The 10,161-nt window shown below is 36.5% G+C and overlaps 1 protein-coding gene across 1 annotated transcript in view; it reads right to left on the minus strand.

Annotated features, from left to right (window-relative positions):
- The window catches only part of LOC108362058 (60 kDa heat shock protein, mitochondrial), a 54,590-nt gene that overhangs the window by 30,829 nt on the left and 13,600 nt on the right, over positions 1-10,161 (minus strand). The window lies entirely within an intron of this gene.

The following is a 10,161-nucleotide window of genomic DNA, read 5'->3' on the forward strand; positions in this document are numbered from 1 at the left end:
TTGATAACACTAATCACTAATCTAATCACTGAGAAAGCACGTCTGGCCGCTTTGAATGATAGTCGGCGACTGTGTATACTTCATTAAGTGTTCATGTTTTATTCAAGGATTAAGTTAACAAGATGTAACTACATAAATAATTATGTTCGCTTAAGTACCCGCATGAAGGTGCCCAAGCGGGTTCTTTTTAGTGCCCAACCCGCCTCACTGGCGTCCCTAAATTGGAGCGCTAACCGCAGATCTCCACAGGCAACTGTCATTTTGTCGAGCAATATGATTGCAAGTTTTTGTGTGTGGGCACTTTGATGTCTTGAAATAAGCATTTGCCACATGACGCCACCACACAACATTCTCTCAATTTCCGTGTTTAAAAACATTTAAATCTTTCAAACACTTGCTGAATAATTTCCTAAAACGTAATCATAAATAATCCAATAGGGAACAGATTTTTATTTTGATTTAATATCAAAATTTCATCGATGTTACCACCAGCACGCTTTCTTTCAAATGAAAATATGGCTGTCAAACTATCAAATTGCCTGCAATAGATGTCCATAAGCGCTGACATATGTGATGTCTTTATGCAGAGCTTTAACATATTTTAAAAACACATTATACTCATTTATTCCCTACTGTTATCGAGATCATTATAAAACAGTGGTAGATTGTTGAAGATCCCATCGTTTTAATTTGTTGAATTTTCGACCATGTGGTAGCACCCTTTTATATTCACCATCTCAGCCATTTTGATTTGTTTGCTTGTTTACTTCACAGTATATACAGTAATAAACCTTTTTCAGTACTCCTCGGGGGTAAAATCTGATCAGGGTTGATAATGAGAAGGAGCATGCATTTTGTTCATTCAGAGTTGTATACAAAATTACTGAGGTATGAAAGGGAGCAACAACCGTACTATGGCAGAGTGGCACAAGTCATGACTGTGTAATAATGACCGAAATTAATTGCAAAAGTGTAAAAACATTGCAAATTATTGTCTATTATTATAGATACTAGTACAGATCATCATAGTTCAGTGTATAACTTGTTATATTACACCGTACTTGATAATGAACTGTTAAATGCTGAAAACGCTTATAACTTGCAGATCACTCAAACTTGGGTGTGCTTAATGAACTGTCTGGGCGGATGCGCTGGCAGGCATTGGGGTCTGTATAACTATACAAACCTTGTTTTTTTAATAAAGCCTCAAATATAGCTCGACGTAGTCGCCAAGAAAAGATGGATTCACCTCTCTTCGTTTAAAAACACTGTTAAAGAAGGTGATATTATCTCTTACGTTACAAAGCACACTGGAATCAGTAGAACTCACTTATCATGCTTTACGCTAGTGAAGAAAGATGCAAATATAAATGAATTAAGAAGCATAAACTTCAAACTTGGAGACTCTCCTTGTTTTTATAATGCTGTATTTAACTCAAAGTTATGGACAACAAATATCAAAGTTCGACCATTCCAGTTTTTTTCAAAAGGAAGGGGAGAAAGACGTAGCAGGCTAATAGCGTTTTCTTTTCTCGAAAAAAGGCTGCACTTATTCTGCCTTGTGTTAGCGCTGTCACATTTTCATGTGCTTTTCTCAGCCCTTTCCCAAGGCGTCGTGTTCTTTTCTCAGCAGGTTGCGCTCTGATCCGGCGAAAGTGCTGCCTTTTCTGCCCTCAAATAAACGTGAGGGTGAGAGTTGCATGGTTGATTTTTAATTTAATCTTGTAAAAATGCAATTATTTTCCCTATCAGAAATAAGTGTTTTGCTTTAAAATTGTTAAAGACTTACAGGCCAAGTGAATAATTCAGCTTTATTAAGTTCTATAAATAAATTGTGATGGAGTAGTATATTTTCTGTTTCATTCTCATATAAAGAACGCAACATTTTCTCAGGTTTCAGGGCAACGCAAAGCAAGAGTTCCCATATATAAGGGCAGAACTTGTTTTGAGAAAATAAAACGCTATAAGAGACGGCCCTTTCTCTATTACTTCTTCTACTTCAAAGTCACTTAAGTCATTTTCATTATACTACCAAAATGCAAGTGGTATCCGAACGAAATCCAACGAGTTTATTATTGCGACATCACTACGAGCCTATGATATGATTGCTATAACTGAAACCTGGCTATGCGAGCAAATTTCTAGCTCTGAGTTTTTTGATAATCATTATACTGTTTATCGCCATGATAGATGTCCTACTGCTAGTGGTTGCGTTCGTGGAGGAGTGTTATTAGCAGTTAAATCAAGCCTTCATAGCAGATTAGTAGATTTACCGTTTGCAGATAAGTTGATCGAGCAAGTTTGTATAGTTGTATCATTTTCAAATGACAAATGCATTTATTTCTTTGTATCCTATATACCGCCTAACTCTAGTTTAAGCGTTTATGAGTAGCCCATCAACATCAAATTTATTGCTGAGTCCATTGACTTTAATCAGCAGATAATTGTTATGGGTGATTTTAACTTACCTAACATTATATGGTCATTTGACGATGGTTGGCTGTTACCCTTTAATATCAAATCTGAAACTGAATCTTCTGTAACTAGCTTTTTCTTATCTAATAACTTTCAGCAATTAAATTCATTTGCAAATCTTAATGGAAAATTACTTGATTTGGTCTTCACAACAGAAGACCTCAAGTCAACATGTGAATTAAACTTGTCGCCTATATCACGAAACACGACGCACCTTAAAGCTTTGACCATTAAGTTTGAATTTCTTAGTTTTCAGCGGCTCAATAAGAGCCCTCAACCTATCTTATGTTTTAGAAAAGCTAATTTCGATGCTTTAAACTCCTTTCTATATTGTATGAATTGGTATTTCTTAGATTTAATAGAATATCCATATTTAATGTATGAAAATGTTTGCGACATTTTTTCCCACGCCCTCACTAAATTTGTCCCTTCGAAATTTTGTCTTCGCACTAGTAAACCGCCTTGGTTCAATGCGTTAAACGTTAAAATTAAAGCTCTGAAAAAATTTAGAAAGAAATTTTAGAGTTTTAACCATATTCGAAGCGAATTTGACCAACTCCATAAACAGCTCTTCATACAGTATATATCTAAAGTTGAAACTAAATCCGTCCTCATTCTGGAATTACGTAAATTCTAGGCAGAATTCGACCGGTATTCCGGATAAAATGGAATATAACGGCTGCGTGTCTAATATTCCGGATAAAATGGAATATAACGGCTGCGTGTCTAATACCACGCAAGAATCTTGCAATTTATTTGGTTCATTATTCCAAAAAGTGTATGAAAGCTATGAACCTCCATGTAATTTTTCTATAAATTCAATGCCCATCGATGTTATTGACACGTTTTTTATTACCGAAGAATAATAAATAAATAAATAAATAAAATGTAGTTAAACTAATTACCACACTCTTTAAAACATGTTTGAGACTGGGAACGTTTTTGGACTGTTGGAAGATGTGTTCTATTGAACCTATCTTTAAATCTGGCGACAAAAGTTTCATCTCCAACTATCGAGCTATAGTAAAGCAAGGGGTTTTTTCAAAAATCTTTGATCATATAATTAATAAAAAGTTACTTGAACACGTTCGGTATGCCCTAACTAGCTGCCAACACGGGTTTTTGCCTGATAAATCTACAGTTACTAACTTGTCTCTTATTTCTAACAACATTATTACTGCTATAGGAAAACATACCCAACTTGATGTTGTTTATACCGATTTTTCAAAGGCTTTTGACAAAGTGGACCATAACATTCTTTTATTTAAGCTCAACAAATTTGGTGTGTCCGGCACATTATTGAATTTCTTCAGAAGTTTTCTAATCGGTAGAAAGTTATTGGTGCGAATAGGTTCATCCAGCTCCAACATTGAAGTCAATGCTACATCGGGTATTCCTCAAGGAACTCACATAGACCCTTTATTATTTTTACTTTTTATTAACGATCTACCGTCGCATATCATATCGTCGAAATGCTTACTGTTTGCAGACGATGTTAAAATATTCCTCAATATCAACTGCCTGCTGGGTTGTCAAAAACTTCAGTATGATTTAAGCACTTTTGAATTGGTGTACCATCAATAATCTAAGTCTCAAAATCAGTGAGTGTTGCATTGTCTCATATACCCGTCGCGCATCTGTCAGGATTTTCAGCTATTCTCTAAATGGTGTTGATTTATTGCGTAAATCCGAAACTAAGGATTTGGGAATTATTTTTGACACTAAACTTACTTTTTCAAAACACACTGAAACCCCACACACCCTATGACTCTTAAAGCACTTTATATCGCTCTGGTTCGGAGTATTTTAGAATATGGGGCGATAATATGGAACCCATACTATGCAAAGCACTCTGACAGAATAGAGAAAATTCAAAGGAAATTTACCAGATCGAGGAGGAAACTCCTTGGCCTCCAATCTTTGGCTGACAGGAGGTCGTATTTGTCGCTGATATTCGCATACAATATTCTATCTGGTAGCGTTGTCTGCTCAGAGATATCTAATCTTTTTCAAATTCAGGAATCTAATATTAATCTCAGAAATCCTTAAATGTTCGTTGAAGGTTCGCATAAGTCGCTATACTCGCCTTTGTAACAAACACTCTGCGCTAATAAAACTCAAAATTCAAACTGTTTAACTAATCTAAATTTAATCATAGTCTGTAAGAAATTCTGTTTTAAAGACTGAAATAAATAAATAAATATTCGGAAATTTAGAATTTTGCTTGATAAATTCACAAAATTTACGTTTTTCATAAAAATATAATCTTATAATGAACTTTTTTTTAATTTTAAACTTACATTTAAGAAAACTCCATTCAGTGCTATAATTACGATTTGAGTTTTCCAGTTTATAAAACACAAGCGTTAATGATGTACTTAACTATTGATATTATTCTTCATTAAGCATGAATATCAGCATACATTAAAGATGAATATTATACTTAACCTACATTTTGTTCATAAATAACACATAACTATGTATATTTTATCCTCGAAAAGAACTTTTCTAATCATGAGGCGAAATTCCCCACAGTAAGTGTTGCCGTGCGCGCAAAACGAAAACGCTGCACACAACTCAAAAGTACTCCTCGGGGACCAAATGGTGTAAAACTGCGAGAAGGTTTATTACTGTATATACTGTGATTTACTTTGTCGAAGAAGAGTAGTGAAATTATTAAACGCGTTTTATATTGTAAAAAAATATAATTAAATACATTTACAGCCCGATTCTGTGCACTTGATAAATTGAAAATCTTTATAATTTGTCAATTATTTATTATTTATCAAGAATTGGTATTCTAGCACAGAAATCAAAAGCTCTTTTCTTGATAAATTATCAAGATTGAAAATGCTATTGACAAAATGAAATTTCATGTGAAATGTATAAATTTTGTATATTAATAAATTTGCTTCTAACAATTAAATACTCCATGTGCCGGCATTTGAACGTGCGACACACGGAATTATAGTCGACATCTCTGCCTACTCGGCTACGGCAGTCAAAAGCTTTTTTGCTTTTAAATTCATATTTTTCATATGTGACAATGAAATCAGTTCCACTCATGTGGACTCAGTATATCCCATGTGGAAATCAGTTCCACTTATGTGGAAATCGTAGAGCTTTTTGTTTTATAAATATTGACACAGAATGCGAAGGTAGCTTTTACTTGATAAAAATCTTGATAAAATTTCTTTACAAAAAATTCATCAAGAAAACACAGAATTGGGCTGGGGAAAATTTTCCAAAACGGATCCAGGATTTGAAAAAAAAATATGAGGGAGTATATAGGAGCTTTTTCAGATTCTAAATCTGAAGACCCCACCCTCCGGAAGCTTTTAGTTTTTAAGTAATTCGCATTTAAAGTTGCAAAAAATACCGAATGCAACCTCACTTTTTCCTTTGTACACCAATTGAACTGAAATGTCGGTGCTGCCATATATACCAAAAAAGCTAAAAAACGGAAGCAATAAAAAATGTACATGTTTTATTAAAAATTTAAATTATTTATAGCGCGATTTATCGAAGTATCGATGTTACCTTTTTGGACCTTTTTGGAGAAGGCATGACAAAAATGCAACCTCTGACCACCTAGGCCCCCTATGGTTCCCTAGGGACCCCTTAGAAAAATGGCCAAAAATTACAATTTTCACTTGCGTCCACAGTATTTTTGCGTAGAATTCCTTTCTGCGTAGGCGGCCTTTGGCCGCACTTTAGTATTATTACCCTTACCAAATAGAATTCTCCTTTTGGTGTGCACCAACTGCACAGTGATGTAGCCTTGGGAAAGGATGAGGTAACTAGAATTCCCTCTCTGTGTCGTAAACATGGGGCTGCCGCCCCCGTGATGTCTATTACGCATTATTCTCGAATTATCGATTTTATAGTAAAAAGCCTAGCAGGCGAAAATTGGTTATGCGATTTTTATTACAAATTTTCGAAATATATGGATATATTAAAAAACTAACAAATCAATAAAAAACGAAAATAATACGGTTTATAGTTTTTATACATATATGTAATACTTCTATATTGGCAGTAAGCTAACTTCTCAATGTGTAAGCATTCCGAAATCAAAGCGAGACAGTCAGTTAATAGGAACCCTGGCATGGAGTTGAAGGTTCACCCAGTACATGAAAAGCATAACAGTTACTTGAAATGCGTTTATCTTAACATAAGTAGTATAATAGCTAATAAAATAGAACTTGAAAGGCTAATTGAAATTGTTGATCCGGATATAGTTCTATGTTCCGAAACTTGTACAACAGAGGAAATATATGACTATGAAATACAGTTTCCAACATATCAAGTTGTAAGATGTGACTCGTACAGTAGACATACAGGAGGGGTAATCATAATATTGCGTAACGCACTAGATTTTAAAATAATACTAAACAAATCTATCGATAAAAATGTTTGGTGTGTAGTTATCCAACTGAAAAATCTCGAAACTAAATGGAAAATCGGGGTGGTCTATCACTCACATAGTTCAAGTGATGCTGATTTTCTAGCATATATGGAGGCCATTTTGTCTGAAATATGCGATAACATGGTAAATACTATTATTATCGGAGATTTTAATATAAACCTGAATATAATGTCGACATATAGTAAGAAACTGAATGAGATATTCGCCCAGCAGGCAATGAAACAGTTAATTAACTTTAATACTAGGGTTACTGAATATTCCGAAACACTAATCGACTTATTGCACTCGAACGCTAAGGAAGTGTCATGTTGAAAAGCGGAGGAACATAGAATATCGGATCATGAAACTATAATGTTCAATTGCGATATAAAAAAACAAGGCCCTATCAGTAAACTGTCTGAAATAACTTCGTGGGATGGGTACAGCCCAGGCAACCTCATAAATCTTTTGCGACAATGCACCTTCGCTGACCTGAATAGTCTCAGTCCTGATGGTATGCTGGAACATATTAATAATTGTTTGATTTCGAGTATGAATAAACTAACTTCTCGTGTACAAAAGCGGGTCAAAATCCGAAATAAATGGTATGACAGACAATTAACTGAAACTAATAAAGAAAAATTTAAGTTATACCAAAGGGCAGTGATCACTGGTGATTGGGTAGAATACAATGAAATAAAGAAAGCGTATAAAAAAAATGATTAGAATTAAAAAAATACAATATATGGAATACAAGGTGGAAATTAATAGAGGTGATAGTCGTTTAAAGTGGTCATATCTAGAGCAGCTAGCGTTAGCTCCGATAATTACAGTTTAAAAATTAAATTTGAGGTGATTGAGAAAGTGAGAATCATTAAATATCTAGGTATATATATCGATGATAAGTTAAAATTTGAGGAGCATATTGACTACACAGTAGCAAAAATTGGTAAAAAAAATTGGTCTCATGAAAAGATCATGTAAGTACTTAGGAAGGAGGTATAAGACTCTGGTCTACAGATCTATAGTTGAACCAAATTTCATATACTGTCTGTTATGTACATATATGAGAGATACACTTAGACACTTAAGCATAATATTCTACGTACACATACATATACACAGACGAACGAATAACGAAATGAACACTAGGTAAAACACTTGTATCACAAACGAATATTAGAATAAAGTCAGTCGCAATCCAACCATTGTAGCGAGTTTACTGAAATATATAATATATTGGCGACGAGGAGTCGAAGAATCCACGTGTTAGCTTTTTACATTACAAGCAGTGGAAATGACTACAGATGGGGCAGTACTTGGGGCAAAGACAAAGAAACGTTGCTGGCAACATACAAGGCAATAGGCCGGCCGGTTTTGAACTACGCAGCGCCAGTGTGGTCGCCAGGGACTAGTAGGACGCAGTGGACGAAGCTACAGACTGTACAAAACACCGCACTCAGGACAGCGACGGGATGCCTCTTGATGTCGCCTGAACACCACCTGCACGGCGAGGCGCAAATGCTCCCGGTAAAGGAGCATAATATAATGCTCTGCAAGCAGTTCCTGATCGGGAGCCACAGAAGTGGCCACCCAAGCAGACAGCTGCTTGCAGAGGAGCCCTCGCCTAGGCACGTCAGGAGGCATCTATATGAACTAACGGACGAAGTCCAGAGGTTCATTAAGCAACCTCTGGACCCAACAGCTTACAGACAGGCCCTGAACGGCATTCACAGGGACTCAGTCTCGAGTTATGTAGACTCTAGACCTGTGAATGCCGTTCTAGGCACACCACCCCCGGACATAGACGAGACGGAGCTTCATCTGCCTCGGGAGACACGCACTACACTCGCACAACTTCGCTCCGGCTACTGCAGCAGGTTAAACTCCTACTTGAGTAGGTTGAATGAGGATGTGCCGAACGAATGTCCGGCATGCGGAGAGACCCCACATGACTCGAAACATCTCTTCGCATGCCCGGAAAACCCGACATCCCTAACGGCCTTGTCCCTATGGGCAAACCCCGCAGAAGCTGCACGCTTCCTAGGGTTGCCGTTAGTGGAGCTTGACGACAACGACTGAGATACCAACCGATCTGGGCGGGGTTGTTGTAGCCGCTACAACAACAACAACAACAACTACAGATGAGAAAAAAAGTGTACTAATTTTCAATTTCGAACCATTCGATTCAAGGAAAAGGTCATGGTTACGCTGGGCAGGACGTTTAAATACAGCATTGGAGTTATACGAATGCCATGCATCGAAACACGCAAAATATCTTCTCCATTTGATGGGCACGGAGACCTACAACGAAGATAAAACGTTTAGCGAAATTGTAAACGTGCTGGAAGCACATTTTGATCCTAAACCGAACGAAATTCTAGAAAATTTTCGTTTCAATATGAGGAAGCAAAAACCCGATGAAACCTGTGCAGAGTTTGCAGTAGCATTGCGCCGATTAGCAACGAATTGCAATTTCGGAACACACCTTCCGAAAGCTTTGCGAAACCAATTCGTGTTTGGGTTAACTAATAAAAATACCCAAAGCAATTTATTGAAGCAAAAAACACTTAGTCTAGAAGAATCCATCAGCATGGCGACGGCATACGAGCTTGCCGAAAAAGGAGGCGAAGAACTACAAGGAAACGAGAAAGAGCAGGTGAACAAACTGATAAAGCAAAATAACGCAACGAAAAAAGGAGATAAAGAGTTGAAAAAGACTCAAGACAATAAAAAGAAATGTTTCCGATGTGGCAGCACCGCGCACTTGTCTGACAGCTGCAAATTTCAAGAGTATGTATGTAATTTTTGCAACAAAAAGGGCCATTTGAAGAAAATGTGTTTCAAACAAAAAAAGCAAAGAAAACGAGTTGACCAAATTGAGGAAAACAAGTCAACAGCAGTGGAGGAATTGTTTAACGTAGAAGCGGTTGAGGTTAACAACATACGAAGAAAAATTGTGTGCGAGGTGCGAGTAAATAACGAAAACATCACGTTTGAGGTGGATACTGGTTCCCCCGTCTCAATCATAAGCGATAAAGATTTAAGAAAGTATTTCACCGACATGCAATTGAATACCAGTAAAACGGAACTAGTAAGCTATTGCGGAACACCTTTGGAATGTCTAGGCTATATCTGGGTGCGAGTTTCAATTGAGAGATGTGACAAAATACTGAAACTATATGTAGTGCGTTCTGACCGCAAGCCACTTCTAGGCAGAGAATGGCTACGCGAGATTAGATTAGATTGGAACAAAATAATAAATAATGATACAGTTA

Source organism: Rhagoletis zephyria, unplaced genomic scaffold (genome assembly GCF_001687245.7).
Source record: "Rhagoletis zephyria isolate East Lansing unplaced genomic scaffold, Rhagoletis_zephyria_1.1 Rzeph_scaffold_00919, whole genome shotgun sequence".
Taxonomy (NCBI): domain Eukaryota; kingdom Metazoa; phylum Arthropoda; class Insecta; order Diptera; family Tephritidae; genus Rhagoletis; species Rhagoletis zephyria.